Here is a 24903-nt window from a genome sequence, read left to right as displayed (position 1 = left end):
CTCAACTTAACATTTTTTTACTGTTTTAAGGAGAGCTTTAATTTTTTGCAAGCAAAAAGATAGGTGTTCCTTTCAAGCTCTTCGTTTATCTTGAAAAATTTAAAAGTTTTTCACTTACGCCCTTATGTTGTGAACAGATGTATGTTAACTTCTAGTCTTTTTAATAATAACGTGGCACATGTTTCGGTTCTTTATTTCAGTTTTTTCCATAGCTGTGAATATAATGAACATTAAGAATATATTTTAATGGTTTAAATTACTTTTTTCTTATTTTTGTTATACTTAGAACTATTTTTATTATTATAACTTTCTTATAACCTATTATTATAAGCTTTTTAAGTTTCGCTACACGCCACAAAATATGAGAATGAATCTGTCTTTAAGAGAGTTACTATTCCTGTATTGATACCACAGAATGTTTTTCTACCACTCGACCTCTACGATAAATATATCTGGATAAAACCTAACTAAACGTAGATAAAATAATTCAATGTTAAACTTTCTAACCCGAAAGAAAATAGTGCAAATTATGTGTTAAATTTAAGAAGTTGGCCGCAGATGAGAAGGGATTAGAGCTCTATATCTAGTAAGAGCACATACTCAGGAAAGATAAAGCAAAAAAATGAAGGATACTCGAAGAGAGAAATGAATGAAGCTTAAAACTCACAAACTGATTTGTTTTGACCTCACAGTAACATTTTCCTGTGAAACAGCGGTACTACTGTAGTGTAGGAAAATAAGCTTATACAAAACTTAAACACGAAATTCTCATTAGAGTGTATATATCTTTTGGTAAGTTAATTAAAATCAAATTGATTGATAACATTGATTGATTGAAAATATCTACGGATTCTTGATAATCCATCATAGTTTTCGGGTTATTTCGTAGCATCCACTCAACGATCTCTTTCAAATCTTCGGAGACTTGGCAAGATAGCAGTGGCACCCTATCCTCCAAATATGGTGCCAATCGGTGGAACAGGGACCGAGAAATAGCTCTAAAACATTGTCGGATTATTGAGGCTCTATTGTATGGTATTTTTACACCCAACATCTTAAAACCCATTATAGATATTCGTTTTCAGTACTAATTAAATGCGATAACACTATTTTGCTGTAAAGACTTCACAGAGTATTCTTAAAATAATAATCCGTTGCTATTTTTTTCGTAATTTAAGTTATTAATCTTAAGAAAAATACAATGTAAGGAAAAATATACTATATGTTTTTCAAGTGAATAGTCAGATTCCGCATCACTATCATCTTCCAGCTCTGCATATTCAGTAGGAATATCATCGTCATTAGACGCCAGTATCCTTCAGATATCTTCTTATGCAATAATTTTGCTTGCCTCTTCATTTTCATGACTTTCTTCTTCAGCTCCTCCTGATACAATAACTAACTTGCTTCCTTTCTTCTAAAAATGGAAAATCGTTTTTCTGCGTCATTGACCATATTTGTAATAACGAAGTCGTAAATGAATCCAAATCAACAATCATAGACAATTCGTGGCGGCATTTACATATAAAGAGACCAAAAAATTAAAATATACATTGTGGCTTATGAACGCCAGAGCGGACTATGGTCTACTCAGATCGTCCATTGCAGAAGGGCGTATGTGTCACTTAAGCCCTTATGCTTCATACTACTTACTTATATATATATCTTAACGCCCTTATGAAAATTACCCCCCAGAGCTGAACGGTTCACCCTACAGTCATTAAACATTGCCTGTATCTGTATATGATCCACATCTATCGGAAGAGCTGAAAATCTCAAAACCTGAAAAAAATGTAAGTTACGCCCCTTTGTATTGAAAGCGACAAATAGTATGTGACTATATTCATTAAGCAATGTATTCCTTTTCATTACTGACTTCAATTGGAATAAACATTAACCAGATAATTAATAGTTGTCAGATTTATTTGCACCATCGCTATTAACAATTAAACAATTCGATTGCTCCCTTGCGATTAATAATTAATAATTACAAGTTTTAATTCACTGATTACAATTAACAATTCGTTTAATTTTAATTGCAAAGTTTAGGATTGAATTCAATCGCAATGAATGTTAATTTAAAAGGACAAAAGGATTCGTTAGATGATTGGGTTCTGTAGATAATCGGATAATTTATAGTACATTATATTCTGTTAGAATAACCGGAAAAGATATACACGAAAATTTTCAAAGAAAACATTATATTAAATTTAATGCATGGAATTCATTCTGTGAAACATGTTTTCGATTGTAGCTACTTTGATCAAACAATTTGTTTGACTAGAACATTTTTTCAACTCTTCTTTTATATATAATACAACCCAATATTTATATTTTTGAAGAAGGAAATATAATTTAACATTGTCTGACTAGCATTCCCAGGTATATATTTTAGTAAACTTTGAATTTAGTCAGAAAGGTAGAAAATTAACACAACGATGACCTAGTTTGTAGTTGAGCGTCCAGTTGAAAACCACGCTGTCAAACTTTCAACAACAGACAATTTCACTATATCCTTGGGGAAAAGTTTTCTCACACTTCCATTTGTATTATACTGTATTAACATCAAAAAACTTTTTTTAGAAACTTAAATTATTCTACCATAATAGCAAATAAGTAAATAGATGTGAATGCATACACACACATACATACATACATACACACACTTATACATACATATATACACACACTTATACATACATACACACATACATACTCAAGCACACACAAAAACACAAGCGGAATCATAGGAAAAGGAATATAGGCTACATAAATAGATTTAAGTATTAGTTAAGTTCAAATGTTGATTAGAGTTCAAATGTTGATAGCAGGGACAGAAGGCAAAAACGGCGATGTGCAGGTATATTCGTGTTTTAAAAAATGACCACACTTTTTTGTAAGGAATACTTTTCACCCCCACTTATACACAGTAGGTCTCTAGACTAGCAAGAAAGATCTGGAATGGACTAGAAATATATTCTTGCGGCTCACTATCAGCGATTAAGAACAGACAATATGTAGTACTATGTTTGGTCTTTTTCTGCTTCAAAAAGTAACTAAAAATTATTTTACTTTTGTCAGCTACATTTGCACAATGAACTTACAGGATAACTTTTCTTTATAAAACAAACTTCAGGAATATGTTAATTAAAAAAAGGAACTTACTTTATCTCATTAACCATACCCCATACTGTCTACTGTCGTTTCGGTAGTATTATAATGAAAAGCCTGATAATCATGTACTTGAGTATCAGTTTCATCTTAATTAGTAGGTGATTATCATACATCATCAATTCTTAGGTTTAAGAAACAATTTTTTACAACTTTCTCGAAAACTTTACGTGAAATTTTACACTCAACATACCATTTCCTTCATCTCCATTAGATTATGTGTACAGTACGCATCTTATCTATGAACATCTTTTTCCCGTTAAACGTTAATAATTTAGTTGATTTTGTGCGAACACCTTCTTTTGATGCGTTACAATGGTTCTTTTATACGATCCATTGACAGCAGTTTCTGCCACTTGCGTTGTAGCAGAGGTTTCTGTACCTGTCTATACAAGACATTAACATTTGTAAATGAGTTGTTTCCATTAGCATGTTTCAATTATTTTGTAAAAAAAAAAAAGTTCCCATAGTAACTTTATTAGGACTACTGGAGGAAAGAAGACAAAGTCGAACAGGTAGGTTAAGTTGTAACGTTATTGAAATTTAGAAGTTTGTGGGTTATTAGTTTAGAATGTTTAGAAAAACAAACATCAAGTAGTTGTGTCGATCATTAAACTGTGCTGGCAAAACAGAAAAGTATTTTTAATCATCATAAATATTCCGTTACCATTGACAGGTTAACTGTAGCAAATTTAGATGTTCTTAAGCACAGTAATCTCAGGTAACCGCTTCGTCCAAATGTAAGAATTAGACATTTTCTTATAATTTCTCAATCTGAGTCTTTATCTCCGTTTTCCCGTTCTGCATTCACTAGAAATTTTATCACAACCCTCTCATTGAAACAATTTCCATCTCAAACAATGTCCTAACTATAGGCCGATAAATTACCAAAATACCTTTAGCTGCACAGGCGTGAGCATCTGTAGGTATGACTTGCCCCTTCCAATCTTTTACCTCAAACTTTGTCCAACGTAACACGGGCAAAGTTTCCACAAAAAGAAATTTTGTTACAACTTTAATAGATGTTTAAGTATTCTTTCTGACAAACACTTCGACTTTTCATCTAAAATAGCATCTGAATATTTCATTCTTCAGTATGTTATATGTTGAAATACGTTAATTGCTATGCATACAGTTGAATATTTTCATAAATAAAAATAGCTTTGTAGATGAAGATAAAAGACAGTTACCGTACTTGCTGAAAAATATATCCTGATAACATGAAATTAGAGAGCTTGAAATTAGAGAGCTTGAACCATAACACTGCCTCGCCAATATAATAAGAGAGAAAGACAATAAGAATAACAGAAATGAATTAGGACCTATTCTCAACATTTGCGTAATGATAAGAACATGAAAAACTATTGAGGACAAGTCGACAAGGAGACTATTGATAACATGAAATTAGAGAGCTTGAACCTTTTTTGTATATTATAGATACGCACACATAGAGCGTACGAAATATAACAAAAGGCTCAAATTCTGTTTTAAAAGAAACTCAAGGTCGCTACACATCCTGATTTCCGAGTTATAGGTTTCTAACTACAATGCTCAGCAAATTTGTTGAGTGCTTGTTGCACTGAGAAATGCGTTATCTTCACATGAAGTCATAAAAGGATAATAGTTAATGGACTTCGTAATTTTAACTATTCTTAGAAGTTAATATAATCAAATATAGTTATATGAATAATGAAATATTACATACTGTATGCATAATATGTCAGCCAGTGATAATAAGCCTGTACGGATAATTCTTATTTGAAAGCAAAGTAAACAAATTCATAGAAAATTTCAAAATTCCCACCGTTCATTATTATTTTACTATTATTCGTTGTTAAATAAGTATTATTTATCACATATTCTAATGCCATTGCTTCTTTGTAATTGAACAATACTGAACAACAAGAGCTTTACTCATTATAAACTGTTGTATTATTTAGCCGCCTGTCTATTGATCTCACAATGACCTCATTTTTCGCTTTCATTTTAGACTTCCCAATTGTACTATGCATAGGTATCGGAACTCTTATACCGTCTGTCAACAGATATCAGAAAAAGTGTAAAAAAAAATAAAGATTTCTCATATAGGTTCCATATCTCTTCCGCTAACTCCCAGAACTGGTTCAAATGAGCATTTCCGGTTTCAACGTTTATCGCCATAGAAAGAAATCGGTAACAGATATCAAGAAGTGATTTCTCCAAACGACTCATCATCTCAAGGTAACTTACCATGACAATTCCGAACACACTACCAAAACCGGAAGTGAATCAAATGTATTATTACTTCAGATTTCAATACCGATTTCCACAGAGGAAAAACGGTAGGAGATATCGAGATGCGGTTTTCTGCAATCGATTCACTACTCCAAGAATAGGTTCTATTTTCTTTGCTAACCCTTAATCCAAATCGGAAATAGTTCAAATTAACTTTTTCCCGCTTTCAACGTACATTGCCATAGTACAAAATTGTATTGGGTAGCGATAAATATTCTTTTGTAATCGAATTAGAGTCTCAAGAGTACATACCATCACAACCAACAACACTGAACAGGTTGCAAGCGTTAGTTTTCTCAGGGTTTTGCCATTCCTTTCGGCTCACTTCTTATGTCATTTATTATTTCATTATCATCCCATTTCCTTTAGCATATCTCCTTTAGCCTAAAACATGACCGAAATAAATTAAAATTATAACTTTTTTCTAATAAATGTTGAATAAAATGGTAATACCATGTTGTCGCAGTCGGCGATATCTGAACAACATAATGTTTTGATTTTCAACACCAGGGAAGAGGGGGTTGTAAGCCTATCCTGAACAATCCCTGAAAATGTAGATTTGTATCTTGTTTCCCCTATTATTTAGTTATTTTTTTGCTATTTTCTCCAAGATTGTCAATTTAACTCTCAGCTATGCCTTTTCTTTGTTTTCCATTAGTCACTCTTTCCTACATTCGTAGCCGATGTTTCATAATGTTCACGTTTCTGTTCCGTACAGTAATCTTAAATAGGAAGCTTTTCTGTAGTCTTTTCTTGTATTTTTATTTAGCGACCCAGAAAACGTGCTTTTCGTCTTCTTAAATGTACTTAATATCATGCTTTCATTTTCCATTTTCATTTGGATGCTTAGACAGTAAGATAGCAAAAACTATTTTGCTTTATGTGGCTTTAGTTCTTCCCACACTTCTTTCCGTATTTCTTGTGTCCTTTTAGTAACGGTATTTAGCATCATCTTTTATTTCTTAAATATTTTTATCAACTCCTTAAGTTTCGTTCTAGATTCAATAAGAATGATAGTACATTATATAAATCAAGAATAATTAACGTTTTTACTTCCTACTGAGATACTTATCTCCATTACTGAAAATATTCAATATCATTATTTGTTTAATGTCCCACGTTTCCGTATCGAGGTTAAGGGAGATAATGATGATGAGATGGATGATCATGGTGGAATGATGAAACTGAGAGAAAACGGGGTAACCCCGAGAAAATCCACATTCATGGTGTTCGTTCAATATTTTATAAAACATATAGCGTAACAAATGAAAACTGATTAGATACAACATTACTCTCTAACTTTCCTTCCAAATGTACATCCCTCTGTCATTTCATCTGTTTATTCTGACCTTAATTGTTATTTTGCATACAAGTTTGCAAGCAAGTTTGCATACAAGTTTATTTGCATATAAGCAAATTGTGCTTTATAACAGCTGTACATAAAATAAGTTGATTGTGTTATCATTTTAATATCAGACAATAAATTATTAGCTAACGAAACTTAAACCTTTCATTACAAAGCAAATACATATCGATATTCATATTCTTATATTATTAATATTCAAAGTAAATTAACATATCTTATTTTTAAGAATACAAATGGGGATAGGCCATGAAACTCCTCAACGGCTGATAGTTAATACTGTGTGTATGTTCATGTATAATTTCGTAACGCGTAGATCGATTTATATACATACATTTGTGGATGCATTTCTTGAGTCGACTTATTTTATACAAAGTTAGTGTCCTACTTGTACTTTAGCTATCTAATTAAACTACTGGATTGAAGAAAAAATGGGGAAAAATAAGCAAACTTTAAAAAGTAACCAACTTCAAAAGCGCTCTAAAAATAAGAAAGTAAAAAATTTCTTATGAAAGACAATCTTAATAAATTTCAATAAAAGTGTTAAAAAGCAGATAATAAAAGGTGTTAAAAAACCAGATAATAAAAAAGCGTTAGAAGGCAGAAAATGAAAAGGATCTTAAAACAGAAAACAATAATAATAAAGCTTTAAAAAGCAGAAAATAATTCATCATTATTTCATATAAAAATGTTGAAATATGTATGAAGGCAAACAAATTAGTGTCTAAAATACAATACGTTTTGACTATAATTTCATGATGTATTAGTTTATTAGCTTGGTACAGACTTCGAATTTTTGTAGATAATAGTAACGAATTATTATCTGATTTCAAGCGCTTTATAATTATTATTTTCTGCATTTTAGCGCTTTCTTTGGAGTTGGCTAATGATATTTTTATTTAAGTTTTCATTCCTTAAATTAAATCTTTTCCTTCCTATATCATAAAAAGTCTTCATCATTTTAAAACTAACTAGCTGAGTGGATTTAGTACATAAATTTTCACTATCAATTTTGAATTGGCTGAGCACTTTTGGTAGATAAAGAACTATTAATTTTGGATTAGATTAGTGCGTTTAATGTACAGAAAATTACTGTCAACTTTGAATTACTTCAGTAGTTTTAATGTATAAAAACTTACTATCGATTTTTAAATAGGTCAGTAGTTTTAGCCGATGGAAACTTGCTTTCAATTTTGGATTAGCTCAGACGTTTGACTCGTAAAGTTTTACTGCTAATCTGACATTAATTGAGCACTTTAGTGGGTGGATGCTTACTATCAATTTAGAATTTACTGACTGTCTTTAGTGTAGAAAGACATATTATAAATGTAGCATTAACTGAATGCTTTTAATCGATAGCAACTTACCACCAGTTTTGGATTAGCTCCGTGCTTTAGTACATGCAAGTATGGAAACATCGTATAAAGTAATTAGAGCTAACTTTCTTCCTTACAATATGAGAAGACTTTTGCTGAATTACATATAATTATACAGTATACATAACATTACTGAGTTTCTAAATATACAGATAGATAGATAGATAGATAGATATTATTGATTTGCTAGATAACTTAATCATTGATCATGAAAGCTTATTTTATGGCATACCTTAACGAAAGCAGTGAAGAAAAAGAAAAGAAACTAGTAAATAACAGAATGGATGAGAAAGTAAGAAAAGATTGTCTGAAAGAGAAGTTTTAAAAGAGATAACTCAATTTTCTCAGCAGTTTCAAAAGGTAAACACTTTTACTGCAGAAATCAATATAAATGGTTACAATTTACAACGGAATATTTCTTTGCGAAGACAAATACTGTTGTTGTATCGCTTATGACTGAGGACAAACATAAACAGAACAATTTTATCCTATTCTGCTTTTAAAGCTGTATTCAGAGAATAAAGAATGAAACAAAAGCTTAAAATAGCTATAGAATGGCAGAAGTTTAAATAATAGTTGACTGACAATAAAATTGTTTTCAAAGCCATTATTTCTAAGAAATCAAATGTTATAGGCGTCATTTAAAATACACTTGAAAACACCTCTAGTTTAGTAAAGTTTATGATCGAATACTACTAATAATGTCAGTTTATAGAATTTTGTTATTCGGATAAATGTGATATTATTACTCGTTTCTAGCGTAAGACTCTTAACAGAGGGCTTTACTACTTATGTAAATACGGTGGTACTAAGTGTAGACTACTTTTGTTCCAATCGTATGCAGATCGTTCCGATATTTAAGTAATATTCTAAACATCAATATGTGACAGAACACATAATAAATTTCGATTTTAATCTTATTTTACTTTTCCAACTGTTTCTGCAGAAGTTAATAATACAATCATCCAAATGTATTTTTGTATAACTAGCATAATTTCGAGCGTAAATTAAGTAGATGTATTTACTTAGTAATGATAGTTTTTGTCTCTCATTACGTTTTATTTCTAGCTCCACATGTGAAACAAACTAATATGATAGAACTGTTTGAATTTCTAAATAGTTATACGTGCTTTATTCTCAGCAAATGAAATAAAGCTCTTTTTTACTAAGGTCATTCGTAGTTTTTGAAATTTTAGTAAATAACTTGAAACCATGAGAAATTTTAAAAGTGTCAGGCTGAATCTTTGAATCATTATTAAATGAACTAAATAACTGTTTCCAAACCTTTTTATAGAGACCAGAAATTTGGGTGCGTCGTTTATGACATAATTGGTGAGCACTCAAATTTTTACACTATACGAAACATCTTAAAGAATTACACTCTGCAACACGAAATTTGTCCTTTACATGAAAATATCTCTTTCTTATGTATTTTTGCATGAGAAAATCGAATCTGTAATTACTTTTTGTTTATCACATGCCAATTTTGTGAAAAATTGAAAAGTTTAAATTTTTTTTACTGTGAAATAGCGTATTTTTACGGGTGATGATGAAATATGATTAATAATTGGTTTGGTAATTGAAATATAGCGTACTTTTTCAGCAGCGAGGCTATATGAGAAGTGGCTCTACAGTTTAGGGTGGAATCCGAGCAATCGACCCGTTCATTGTACTCCTACCGGGAATCGAACCCGAGATCCCATGCACCGAAGGCTTGCGTGCTACCCACTAGAATAGCGGGAAGATGAAAATGTGCTTCAGATAAAAATTGTTGCATATGTACGTAATATACCTTAAAATATACTCTCATTGAAAAATCATCCAAGCAACAATTTTTCTTCTTTACAGAAGTAATACGCTGTTTAAAGAGGGGTTCTCCTCATCCCTGAATTTTCTCCTACCGCTTACGAATCTTTCTGTTATAATAAGGAGCACTAGTTTCTCACATTTCTCCTCGCTCTTTATCATCATTTCAGGTAGTAGCCCATTATTATCAAATAATAAACAAGTTCAAATATGTGTTGCCTACATCTGGTGGTATATGTTTCAGCATTTGAGTAATTTTTTGCTCGATTGTATTGTTATTTGCTGAGTGGTGTTTCGTTAGGAGTGGTCGGATTTGCCGCGTTTTGCATTTTTGTGGTAGTGTGTGTTGTGCATCTGGATTTCAAGAAATTGTTGAATAAATGTATACTTGTAATTAAAAAGGCTTATGAACTGTATTTTAGTGTAGATAGAGAGTAGGGTAAGTCTTTGGCCCCGCACATATGTTGCACTACGTGTTCCAGGAATTTGAGAAACTGGCTGCAAGGAAAACGTAGTTCCATGAAATTTGCTGTTCCTATGATTTGGCGCGAACAAATAGATCATTACTGACTATTACTTTTACTTGACAGATGTAAAGGACTTTTCCTCTAAACATCAGATTCAGTACTCATAATTTAAAATCAGCTATTCGACCAGTTCCCCACAGTGAAGCTCTTCCAGTACCTAAAGCTCCAGAACATTACAATATTGATTCAGAAGATGATACATCAGACGTTCCAAGCAACGGTGAAAGTGTAGACTTTCACCCATCTTCATCCCAGTCAACATCACCTTACTTGATCACACAAGAAGGGCTTAATCATCTTATACGAGACTTAAATCTCCGTAAAAGAAAACCGGAAGAGTTGGACTCCAGGCTTCAAGGTTGGAATCTCTTAGCTCAAGATATTAAAATCAGTTTGTTTATTAAACGACAAAGCCATTTTGAGGACTAGTTTGTTGAAAACGGAGGCATTGTTTATTGCAAATATGTAGATGGCTTATTTCAGTCTTTGGGACATGAACATAATCCCACCGAGTGGCACTTATTAATAGCTCGGAACTATGAGTCCAATATTGCACTCATAACTTCATATATCCTTTGTATGATCCACGTATGCTACAGAAATAGATGGATTAATATTTCCAATATGAAGAAGCACTGCCTTGAGATAGAGATTGGCTGGGTCGATTGATCTCATCAGATGAGAATCGCTGTGGTAAGTAACCTTCTCTTAAAATAGTCCAGGGTTCGATTCAAGGTCTTGAAAATATGCGTTTATGTTTATTCTGTGGTAGGGACACGGGTTTCACGTAGCGTAGAGGCTATGACCAGTAGAAGCTATGCGTGCTTTCATGATGATACGAAAACAAAACAAAAAAGTCCAGTTATGGCTGGCCATCACGTCGACGTTGATCTTAAACAGACAAAAGGTTACAGTTCACTAAAACGGATCGTAAATTAGGATTGTCTGGTGAGATAAAGCTTGATTAAACTTCATTTCAAGCAATATCAATGCCTCGGTCCGGCTAAGGCTTACCAAACGGTTCATCGTCTCAAAAACTTTGTCCCGAATATTTCTTCACTGCAATTTAAATTTTAAAATCAGTAAACGGTTATGGTTATGCCTTATGAAATCAGTTATGACCAAACAGATCATTGCCAATTTTTTTAATTTTATGAGGTTTTCTCCTCATCTGAAATGATAAACTTTTATGACTATAATACTTGAATAGAGGATAGTTATTGATGAAAAGCTACCTTTGCCCAAAATTGGTTCTCTAACTTCTAGTTCAAGCTTGACATCCATTAATTAACTTTACACTTTGAATTTTAAGATTATAAATGTAGTCGAAAACGGTCATTTGTTGAAAACCGTTTATTTCTAAGATGTAATATGATTAACTGATCACTTTCAAACCTCTGCTAATATCTTTTCAAAAAGTTTGTTTGAAAATTTCGAATTATTTCTTTTGTTCGAAACTCTAAAATTTCAGTTCGAATATTTTGGTTTGAAATTTTAGGTCCAAAAATTTTGATTTGAGAATTTCCTTCTAAATTTGTTTGTTCGAAAACAGGTTGAAATTTTTAATTCGAAAATTTCAGTTTGAAATTTTTTGGTTTAAAAAATCTTGATATTTTCTTGTTCGAAAATTTTAGTCTCAACCTTCTAGTTCTAAAATTTGGATTGAAATGTTTTGGTTCAAAAATATCGATTCCATTTTTGGAAAATTATAGTTTAAAATTTTTAGTTCAAAAATTTTAGTGTGAAATTGTTCGGTTTGAATCATTTTGAATTCGAAAAATATTATTTCAATTTTTTTGTTTGAAAATTTTTCGTTTCTACTTTCTTGTTCTAAAAATTGGTTTGAAATGTTTTGTTTCGGAAATTTTGATTTTATTTTTCAAAAATTTTAGTTTAGAATTTCTAGTTCAAAAATTTCAGTGTGAAATTGTTTGTTTTGAAAAATTGAATTCGAAAGTTTTTATTTCAATTTTTTTGTTCGAAAATTTTGGTTTGAAAATTTTTAGTTTCTCAAAATTTGTTTCGAAAATTTATAATTCGGAAATTTCAATTTGATTTTTTCTTCGAAATTTTTTGCTTGAAAATTTGTTTCGAAATTTTTATTTTGAAAATTTTTAGTTTGATGTTTTTAATTCGAAAATTTCAGTTTGAATATTTTTGATTTGAAACTTTTGAGTTCGAAAATTTTAGTTTCAAATTTTCACTTGAACTTTTGTAGTAACTAGAAATTAGTAGACTCAAAAATTTAATCGAATAGTTAAAAACCATTTATTTGTTAATCGAATAGTTAAAAACCGTTTATTTTTTAATCGACTAGTTAAAAACCGGATAAAGTTTGACGGTTAATCGTGAAACAATTCCCTCTTTACACTCACTGAAAACTTTTGGCACGTACTAAAATATTTTGAAATGATGATTTAAACTAAATAGTCAAGGTTATTTAAGACATAAATCACACGAAGTAACACCAAGACTAAGAAGGTGACCTTAAAGTATCTTGGTTCTCACTTATCAAAAAGTTTAAGAGGAGTGCATTAAGGTAAGCATATCCTCATTATATGTAAATAAAGTGACAGCAAATTCTACTTTGGAGAGCTCACACAACGTCTATGTAGAGCATAAATCCTAAACAGCTCAAGAATTCAAGTTAATATCAAAGTCATATACGCTCTCATCGAGAATCAAACTCATGACCTTCGGAGACTAAATGTAGACCGTGCATGCCTATAACGTAATAAAGAGAATAGATGAGGTCAGAAACCTTCCCAAATTATATCTTTAGCAATTTTAGGTAATCAAATACTAAAATTAGTTCTGGATACCATGACTTTGGTTCTGCCAAATTAACCCACAAAAGTTGGTACCAATCACGTTCGTTCATGTACTCTTGCTCTATAAAAGCCCCGACTCCTTTAGCCTAACCGGCATAACCGTGGGACGTAAAACTCAAAGATTTCATTTCATATTTCTATAAAAGCCTATACTCATCCATATACTGTAATAAAGAACCAATCAAGCTTACAAATATTACACAATATTGAGAACATTTTACTCATGAACCTAAACGACATATAACAAGCATATAACAAGTGCTGTCGGACACAGCTTTCCATCAGCTAAGCCCTTACTAATTAAACTAAACACTGGAACGCTGAACGTTTAATTTGCTCAAACCAATAATAATGTTTCGTACTCATTGTTATCTCGTTAGAAGAGTTATTACAATGAACCAATCAGATTTAAGCAAAGAGTGAATGTGACGTCATTATTATTTATCCGCGAACGGAAACTAAAGATAGTAACTAGGTTCGAAATAATCTCATCACTTCCCTCTTTTATCTTCTCTAGGAATGAATGTATTCTTTCAAAGTAAACCATTACACATACAGTATATGTACTTGTTTTGTCGTAAGAAATAACTCCTCGATATTATATCGTTACATAAGTATGATTAATCTTTATTATAATGAACCAATTAGATTTAAGCCAAAAGTAAATGTGACGTCATTTTTTAATTTTAATCCGCAAACGAAAACCAGAGGTACTAACTAGGTCCAAAATTACCTCATCCCATCCCTTTTCTCCTTCTCAAAGGATGAATATATCTTTTCAAAGTAAACTATTACAAATTATTTGGCAATTAAAACATCGTATTTGTTCGAACAAACAATGCCAATAATACTGACAACGAATACGTTAGCATATGTAACACGATATAGCTGACGTATCCTTTCAAACATATGATTATAAGTCAATACACAAAGAAGCTTTTTAAATCTTTTCAACAGTTTTATTTAATCTACAAACGAATACGGTATAAATTATTATTGTTATTTAAGAGATACTTGCCAAGTCCGGGATCGCTCCTCCCCCTGTTTTATGCGTATCAAATAAATTTATGCTTTCCTGGACACACTTTTTGACAATTGACTATCGTGGTTCGAGTCCCATAAGTCCCGTGAATGAAAACTAAACCTTAACCAAAAGTCAAGTATTCCTCCCAAAGTTTTCGAATTGAGTTAAGTTCATTTTGAGTTTAACGTCCCGTTCAGCAGAGAGGAGAGAACCTACTAATTAACGTGGAATCCGAACCTCATGAACTCCCGCCGGGAATCGAACCCTGGTCTCCCACGCCAAAGGCGCATATGCTAACCGCTTAGCCACGGATGAGCTCCAAAGCTTTCGAGTTTAATATTAATACTAATTCATACTATTACTGAGGTCTACTAATTCATATTGTAATAGATCGTCAAGAAAGAGATCAAATACCTTGTTTTAGTAATTTTATACCCAAAAAAGGAAACGAAACAAGCCATCATAACCAACAAGCTAAAATCCCAGCCCAGTGACGTCATATGAACACATTAGCTCGAACCAAATACCTTTAATTCATTCGCACCAGTAAGGGCGCGGTGGCTCAGTGTTAGAGCGTTCACCTCCGGTACTTGGAGTATCTGGTTCGGTCCCAACTTGCGCCGTGTGGACTCTGTGGTAAACAAACACCGTGTTCGTGGGTTTTCTCGGAGTTTTCTCGTTTCCTCCCACTTTCTTCATTCCACCATTTGTTCATTTCTCATTATCACCTTCTCCTTTAGCCTAACCGGCATAGCCATGGGACGTAAAACTAAAGATTTCGTTTCATTTTTCATTTGCACCAGTGTTAGTCCAAATATATAACGATATAGGGTAATACCATCTAATCAAAGGGATAACAATCTCCAAATTTCATGCCATAAAAGAGAACGAAAATAAAAAGCATTCATAAACCTGTACTAACTCAGAACGTAATAAATCATCAAGAAAGAGATGAAAAGTCATGGTTTTAGTAATTTTATACCCATGAAAGAAATTCAAACAAATTGTCATAACCTCTGATCCAAAAATCCCAATTCAATGGCGTCATACAAACGCATTAGCCGGGCCAAGGTACCTCTGACTCATTTGCACCAGCGTGCATGGGGTCTGAGTAAGCATAAGCAAAATTTCAATAGGTGACGCAATCCCGGGCCAAAGCATCCCTGACTCATTCGGATAAACGCTATGGTCCATGAGACCCCAAATTGGATAATCAAGAGTGCGATCAGGTCACCTCCTTACTACTGTATTGCTTTCACGCACCTTAAGGAGAAATCCCCGAACTTAAGAATGAGTATTTGTTGGTCCACAGATTAAAACAATCATGGAGGATGAAGACTTTGAAACTAAACTCTCTGAAATTGAGAAATTAGCTTGGCTGTTATTTAAACCGGTATGTTGAGGATTTCTTGAAAGTGTAAAAGCTGAAAAATATGAGTCTATTATTAATAACATGATGCGGTATTTTCAACTCATGGGATGCAACTTATCACTAAAATTACACTTTTTGCACTCACATCTTGACATTTTCCCTCAAAACTTCAGCGTAGTAAGTGATGAACACAGAGAACGGTTTCATCAGAACATTGTCACCTTTGAAAAGCGTTACAGTGGAAAACGGACTGAAAGTATCTTGCTGTATATTGCTGGCCTATGGTCAGAGAGATTCCAGAGATGTCTACAAGTGTAAGCGACCAAAAAAAGTATTTTAAAGCATAAGTCAACAAAATTTAATGTTAATATAATGCGCCTTCCTAGACCATATTAGCTTGTAAATATACGTAAATATGTACATTTCGTATAATGTGTTGTGGTCTGCCCAACAAAAATGTGACGTGATGGAACATTTTGGTTTCCACCAATGAATTCAGCACCTGTCATTTAGTTAAAATCACATAATTTCTTTTGAAAGACAGAAAAACAGTTTAAATTTGTTACACAGTGTTATTACCCCATGTAATAACATTTCGCTGGTATTTTCTGATTCACTTTGTGTTTTTTAAAGTTCTTTATTTCTTTAAGATATTCATTAAAATTTAAAAGAAAAGAGTTTCGATGAGCTTAACATTTCAGCAAACTACTGAAATCCTAGGTGATTGAAAATTATCTTTAGAAACAAGCAACGTCGTGTTTTGTAATTAATTGCATAAACATGCTATCTGTTTAAACATAGAAAGGCACGGTGACCAAGACATAGAACACTCAACTCCGGATCAGAGGAGCCCTGGCTTTATTCTAAGCCATTGAAGTTTGTGCTTGACATCATTTCTGTAAGTTTTCCCGGGGCTGTAAAGTTTTTTTTTTTTTTTTAATTATAAGTCCAACAATTCTTCTATAATAATCCATGAAACTAAATGTTTCATTTCATTTCTAAGTATAAGTTGCAACTGTGAAAATTGTGTTAAGTATTGCGTATAGTTTACAATTCCCTGACAGACCTTCACAGGGTGGAGGAGAACAATATAGTGATACAAATGAAGAAGGCATTGTGTCTAATTAGCTTTCGTGATTATAGTGTAAAGACGGTTTCATACAGGCCATGTAATGGATAGCGTGTACTTGACAGCACTGTTATGTCTATAAAACCGGAGGTCTCCAGGCTGAAATTCTGGCTTCATTGGAGCTTGTTAGAAGTAGGACCGTCCTTCTTAAACTTGGAGTTCCATAACTACATAAAGAAAAATCAAATCAACGCATTTCCTTCAGCGCACTAGCTCAGAATGTGAAATCACAACAGATTATGTGCGGAGGCGGGGGGAGCAGACAGAAGTGAAAAAATATCACCCCTTCGCACTAGATCCTTTTTACATTAAGAGTTCACTAGAATCTTTTTACATTATTCGAATATCTATAATTACTAAAATTTGCAAGATTATGGATACTGTTAAACCCTAGATTATCCTAACTAGACCTACATATGAAATACGTATATGATAATTAGCTCCATGTATGGATTGCTTAAATTAATTTGCAAACTTCTTAGTAAGTTTTTAAAGAGAGGAATTTTCTTCCACAAATATTAGGTAGGAGGAATTGCCCTTCATACCCCAGGATTTCGTTATCTGCACTAGCGGCTATTTCAGTTAAATCTTTCTATATCATTCTTACTTCTATATATACCATAAACTCAACTATTGTTACACGAAGACGTTTAACTCGTTTGACTTTCAAAATTCGGAATATATTCCCATTATATATATATATATATATATATATATATATATATATATATATATATATATATATATATATATATATATATATATATATATATATATATGTGGGGGGGGGGGTGATGTATCGTGTAAGATTAAGGTCGCGCATTGTACCTTTTTCTGACATAAAATATTCAACGACCTACTATTTGAACTACACAACCCATTTCCAAATTCAACTTCAATAACAATCCTTCAATGTCACAATTCCCTGTATTGTGTTTTCTTATACAATAGAAAAGCGCCTTAATCCGAAGATCCTTCTCTTTCCATCTGTTGCTTCGTACATATGGATGTGTGACGTCTCCCCAACTTTATATCCTCGTCTATATATTTTGCTAAATCTTTCCATAAATCTCGACGTGGTAAGGATGTGTTATTCTTCTTTGGCGAGTGAAAATGGTAACTATTCATGCATTAGAAAAGAGTTCTACGTACAAAGTTGTGTCTGAAACGCAAACCAAAATAACACAATACATAAATGTCAGTTCTCTTTCTCTCTCTACAGGACTAATATATTTGCTTTGTAATTATAAACATGTACTATTCTATGCAGATTATCGGTTGAGGAACCGTGTTAATGTTGTTGCGAGATACTATATTGATGTTAAGTCTATTTTCTCACAAAAGCCTTCAAGATTTCGAGTAATACTGTTGAAATATTTAACCTTAGAACTATATAAAGAAATGCATTATAAAATACGCAAAACTATTTTTATTGTGCTATTCTATGCATAAAAATAGAGCATTTTTATATGATTTTAACCTAATAAATCAAAATGTTTTGATAGACCATTAATGGTGTTGAATACGTATATACACAATCTATCTTTTAGCCCATTGATTAAATTGGGAATTAGCTTTCTGTTTTCTTATAAATAATCTAAAATTTTCGTTATATAACATTAATTATTTCGCCTTGAAGTTTATCCAGTCAAACAAAAGTGGTGCTATCAGAATCCACTATAGGAGGACAAAAAATATTAAACATCATCACGCCTCCAACTGTTTTCATACTAGATCTTATCAAGTATGTACTTACTATCACCATACGTATTCTGCCGTTATTGGCATGTCACTTCCCGCACCTGAGAAGCTTCCATGCTCCATGATCTTCTGCTAACCTCTTTGTCTTCACTTGCGATTTTTCTGTTTTCATATCCTTCATCAATTGTTGCTTCCTTCGTCCCTTCCCTATGTTTCCTGCCACCGTATCCTCTAGCACATCCTTCATGATGCTGTTCCTTCTTAGCCAGAGCCGTAGCTAGGCGGGAGGGGAAGTCGCCCTGGGCGTTGAAAGCAAGAGGGCGCCGAACGAGCAAGAAGAAAGAAAAAGGTGTTGGAAATGAGTAACGTGCGTCGCCTCGAAAATATATTGGCGCCCTGTTAAATCAATATTGTTGTTGGTTTACAAAGAAATAGATTTGGTATAAATTTTCTTGCTCTCTTATCCCGCAACCCAAATGTTTCAATAAGAGTTACAAGTAATGGCGATGTGATATACAAGGTGCCGAGTAATCATTTATAGTGTAAAGTCTGAAATACGTGTTCGGCGTTTTATGGTGATGAGTTTGCTTAGTTAATCATGGTTTCCTACCCAATTGGACTAACCATGACTGGGCGTTGAGAATGAAAGTATAAAGTGAAAGCAGTGAAGACATAAGCTGCTATTTGCACGGGAATAATAAAAATGAAGGTAAACAAGGGTATAATAACTTTTCGACCTTCAAGCAATTGTAGAACAGGAGCTTAAGGGGTCAGAAATTAACCCAATGAATTTCGTCTTTTCAAAAGGCTGACCACTACCAGTGATTTATTTTTATTTCATTGACATATGAAATGCTTCCAATTTGAAGGAATTTATTAGTATCATTTCTCCATCAACTACTTGTACTGCCATGATATTGTTTGTGCATACGTATCTAGTTGTGTGATATTTTTATCCATCTACATACATACGAAACATATACACACATTATACGTATATATACTGCATATGTTTAAGTATGTGTGTTAGTGTATTTTTAATGTTAATTAATAATAAGTACCCTTAAATTAAGAACTTCCATTCATTAAGAATTAAGTAATTACTATAATTCCAAACATATGCAGTAGCCAAACTATATTTTGGATTTTAAATACAAACATTAAACATATTCTTCACCTCCATTGATAAATATTGAGAAAATCGCAAAGAAGGCTCCTGAATTTGTTACATTTCACAAAATATTTTTTACCGTAAAAGAATCTAAATTAAAAAGCTATTTGTGTGGTCACATACAGAATAAAATTATTACAAAAGTTTACAATTATATGGAAATTAACGATGTCACCTATTTCGAACATTTTAAAAGAACATAGTTTCTAATGTATTGAAATTTCATTTCTTACCGATAGTATGAAACATTGTCAATAGTTATGAATTTCCATAACTGTTCTCCAAGTAGACCTCTATATATAACCAAAGGAAGTTTTGTCAAGTTTAACAAAAAGACCGAAAAAACCTCTTGAAAATAGCTCTTTTTTTGTAAAAGTATACATAATGATCACTTTTGGTTATTGCAATGGTCTGTCCAAGATGCTTGATAAAAATTCAGCGTAGAATGACAACAAAATCTGCTTTTCTTATATGTAAAAAAAGAATAGAAAGAAAAAAGAAAAGCTTGGTAAGGTGACTGTAGGGGGTGCCGAATTCTACTTCGCCCCGGGTGCTATAGTCTCTAGCTACGGCTCTGTCCTTAGCCAATGACAAAACCACTTTATCTTCCTCTTCTAAATAATATCTAAAACTTCTTTTGTCCCTTGCCATTTCTAACACTTTCTGATTAGTTTTCCTCTCAACTCATCTAATTCTCTCCATTGTTCTCTACACCCACATTTCGAAAGCTTCCAGTCGTTTTTCACCATTTCTGCTTAACGTCTATGTCTTTGTACCATACAGTACAAGACCCCACACGAAGTATTTTATGAGTCTTTTTCTCAACTCTTTATGCAAGATCCACAAAACAAACCTTTCTTTCTCCCAAAGACTTCCTTCGCCATTCCTATCCTTGCTTTTATTTCATGCTCGCACTTCATATCACCAACAAAATTTAGTTTTCAAGAAGTGAGGAGATCTAAAGAAAATATCAGCAAAAGCAAATTCCAGTTCAATTCAAAGCAGAAACATAATTCCTCATATAAATTACATAATGGGATAAGAAACAAATATGGCGTTGGTATTGAACAGCGTTAAGTGTAATGTTATTAGATTTGCCGTTTAGAGCATTTACTCATGTTCTTATTGGCCCAAACAGTTAAATCCTTACTATGTTCCAGGATTATGTCAGTATAATCTTGCAAAAGCAAAAACAATATATTGTTATCAAACTTGATCAGATAATATATATGTAAAGAAGGCATAGTCGAAAGTATCCCTAATTGGTAAAATAATAATTTAGAATGAAAATGAAGTAAATATCAGAGAGGGGGTGTTTGTCTCAACATAAACAAAGTTCGTATACATAAGCATGCATTACAGAGGCCAGCACTCTTCCACTGAACTACTGTAAGTTATTGAAAATATTTTCAAGGAATCATTATCTTTATTATTAATGTGAAAAAAATCATTGCAAACGTATTGTGAATTATGTACAACTCTACTTAATTGTAACGTAATTCATGTTTTCTAAAAGTACAAAGGGCTTTGAGTAAGTTTTGCACAAATTATTATAATATTGTTGTTAGAGGCAATATAATTATGAAATTTTAGGTGAACATATTTTGATCCTTTTGCTACAAGAATATGTCACTCAATGTAGACCCCAACTGCTGTGAGGCATCTCGTCTAACGTTCTTTCCATGCCTTGAATGTACTTTGGTAAAATTCAAGTCGTAATATTTATAGTAGTTGTAATACAATGATGAAATTCTAGGTGAATTATGACTTCTACACAAGAAATGAGGAGACTTGTCACTGTCAAATGCTTTTGCTCGCAGTTAGGCCTTTATACGACCAAACAAGAACAAATCCAAACAAGCCACGCCTGGACTCAAAGGAGGATGAGGGATAACTTGCCATGATTTTCTGTTGGGATATCATGGTTATGTGAGGCTTGGCATTGCCATGATGGAGTTGATGATTTTACACTGCAGCTCCGGTAGCTTGTTCTGGAGAGCACGTTGTGCATTATCCAGTTACAAATAATATCACTCCTTGTTAATTGTGGAGTCATGTTTCAAGAAATCTATGAAAATGGCATCGTACTGATCCCAGTAAAAGGATACCTTATCTTTCTGGCCTGGTCTGAAATGTTTAGGTTTTTTAAACCGCTGCAACTAACGTTGGATACAGACGCGGTCCAATGTACTGTATGACCACCATAAATCGGAAGCAACTTCCTATGAATTAATGTGGCAGATTCATTACCGGTTTCGAACAGGAATTCCATTACCGACCGTTCTCGGGTTCTGATGTCTACTTCAGTGCTTATTGTGGTTTATTTGTGAACAATACGAAACAACAATTGTAACCATTTAAAAGACAAAGGATCAAAGCATGTTCACCTAAAATTTCATAATTATATTGCAAGTAATAAAAATATTATACTCATCTATGCGAAACTTAATGAACGCCCTCTGTATTAAAATGCTTAAACTCAACAGACTAATTAGGCACCATAATTTATTGTTTTGAACTTAAGTGTTCTATCGAAGACCGAGAATAATTGAGGTATAAAGAATCATTCTTGTTGTGTTCAAATTTTAAATAAACAAACTACATATACAATTTGTTATATAACGTAGCAAATAGAAAAATATTTAGTTTTACTATGTGAATATATTGTGCCCCCTAAATGACCAAGCGGCTAATGCACATTGTTTTAAGTAGATGTGATCCTGGGTTCGATTCCTGAGGAGGCTGTTTGCTTGGACAAAATTTCAAGTAATGAATCGGGTCACATTTTTCACAATAGATTTCGTCTTATGTGGTCTAGTTACTGGAAAAGGTAGTCAAATATTGATAAATAAATTGTGTATATAATTAGAATAAAACACCCGATATTAAAACAAACTTCAGAGTAAATTTTGACATTTTTACTTGATAATTGCAGTCATAAAAGAGATTCATGTATTGTTAAGCTAGATATGGAATACATAGAATTCTGCAAGGAAATTTCATGATTTTTTGCTAATCAAACCTAAGAAAGTAAACAAAAGATACAGAATATTATATGTTGCCAACACTGTTATACACCATTACATATTAATATGTTTTTTTTCTATGGTTATGACGTTGAAAGAATGCAAATTCTACTAAGGCGTCACGTCTCTCGTATTTGTCTTTCGACGACCTAAAGCGAAACGTCGGGAACTTCATTATTCAAGCTCAGTGGAAAACTCAATCTTGACGCTTTGGCTGGAGAGCAGAGTGTGTGTGTTATGAAAATCTTGTCACACTTGATTCCGCTAAAAGCCTACAAGTCCCGTTACATCCTTTGCATTCCATTATGTCAAATAGAAATCACACAACTGAATCTGGATTTAAAATAAGAAAAGCGGTAAGAAAGTTATACATAAATTTAATTTTCAACATAAATGATCTCACCCTGAATAAGATATCGTATACTTTCTAATAATATTTCTTTACCTTTTTTATCTTTTTATTCGTATTTAACAGTGAAAGAATGTGCACTGGTTCTGTACACTTCAAGAATGTTTAATGAATAACCAAATATATATTTAAAGGAATCAATTGTAAAATTAACCGCTTGCAGAGCAATCTCATCAATAAACTCAAAATTACTCACTTTCGCTCCGCTAATTATTTTTAAGAGATTGTTTAGAAAATATTGTGCGTCGAGGGCTTTCGCTGAAAACTTTCAGCACTATCAAGACCACGGAAGAAACAGTATTTTAGGTAGGGATAGCAGTTTGAAAATTAAATGTTTTTATTTGAAAATAAAAAAAACATCTTGTTGCTTCACAGAATACATACACACACAGAATCTATTCTGGATTCAGTTATTTAACTGCTAGTTGACATGGTTAGAAGGATAATTAAGAAGCAACATAGGGCAACTTGTACAAGTATCATTCATTGAGTATTTGTTTTGCAGTGTTCGTGTGACACGCGGGATAAGAATTTCAAAAGAAAGAAAGGGGATAAATGTTAGTATTGTGATGGGAATTAAAGGTAATGTAAGCGAGTAAGAAGTGTTTAAACATTTGTCACATACTTATAATAGTTGAGGTAGAACCAGTTATTACTGGAAGATTTAACATTATTATAATTGTAGAGTAGCTGTTGCTTTTGATAAGTCTAAGAACTGGAATTGGTGTCAATAGGAGTGTAAAGTACAGATTTCTAAATAATTTTAATTAATGAGTGGACTCTGTCATAACTTTGATTTTTATCAAATTTTCGGCAAGTAGTATAAGGGATAAGGTATGTGTAAACAAATAATCGAAAACGATCGATATTAGTGTCCAAATTCATAATTTCCGGGGTCGCTGAGATGAATAGTGGCACTCATCGAATAAAACACAAACCGAAAAACAAGATAAGAAGGTGCTTAATTCTTTTCGCCTTTGTCAATCAAAATGTATACCAGTAGAAAAGAAACCGTGTTTCAACAAAACGCTACTAAAGAAAATATTATTGTCTTGATAATACTAATTCCCACTCCAATAGTACAGCGGAACTAGTCTCAACTTCGTTCATTATCAGCCAAAAGATGTCTTTGGATGTTATATATGTTGTGTGCTAGACGGCATACAAAGTAAATTTCAGTAGATAAACTCTCCGCTTAAAAATAAAAGAATATGTTGTAATTTTACGGATACGTTATAACTCACTCCTCACTGGAATTCAACTTTATACTGGACTTAGAACAGCGTTTTCAAAAATTCCACTCCTAAAGGTGAGAAGAGAGACAATTTGTATAATAATAAAATGTCCTAATCTTTATTGAGAATATGCTCAATGTGTGAATTGGCGTAAGTTAGAGGTGTGAAATTACATATATTCAAATAAAAATTCTTAATTAAAAATAGTACAATGAATGTTTTATTATTTCCAGAAATTCTGCTCTTAAAGGGAGTAATTTCTATAATGTTTAAAGATAGTCTTATACTCATTAAACTTCTTCTTCCCGTGTGAAAAAACGGATACTTCTGTTTGTATTCTATAATATAAGATCATCTATTGGTCTAACAGCTACCAAAAAATAGCACTACCTTCGAACCACCTGCTCCTAGGTTCGATTCGTGTTAGGAAAGAATTAAATACATTCCACCTTAAGCTTTAGTTTCATATTTCATACAACCTCGGTGCT

At 32.6% G+C, this 24903-nt stretch overlaps 2 protein-coding genes across 6 annotated transcripts in view; one reads left to right on the top strand and one right to left on the bottom strand.

Annotated features, from left to right (window-relative positions):
* The window catches only part of LOC145678340 (orexin receptor type 2), an 844605-nt gene that overhangs the window by 590315 nt on the left and 229387 nt on the right, over positions 1-24903 (top strand). The gene's annotated exons all lie outside the window — the stretch shown is intronic.
* LOC145678339 (uncharacterized) overlaps positions 1-24903 on the bottom strand; it is a 317750-nt gene that overhangs the window by 93408 nt on the left and 199439 nt on the right. The window lies entirely within an intron of this gene.

The sequence above is a fragment of the Thermobia domestica genome, chromosome 2 (assembly GCF_964235325.1).
Source record: "Thermobia domestica chromosome 2, izTheDome1.hap1.1, whole genome shotgun sequence".
NCBI lineage: Eukaryota > Metazoa > Arthropoda > Insecta > Zygentoma > Lepismatidae > Thermobia > Thermobia domestica.
The sequence above is the reverse complement of the archived record's forward strand: the minus strand, read 5'-3'. Positions and strand labels throughout refer to the sequence as shown.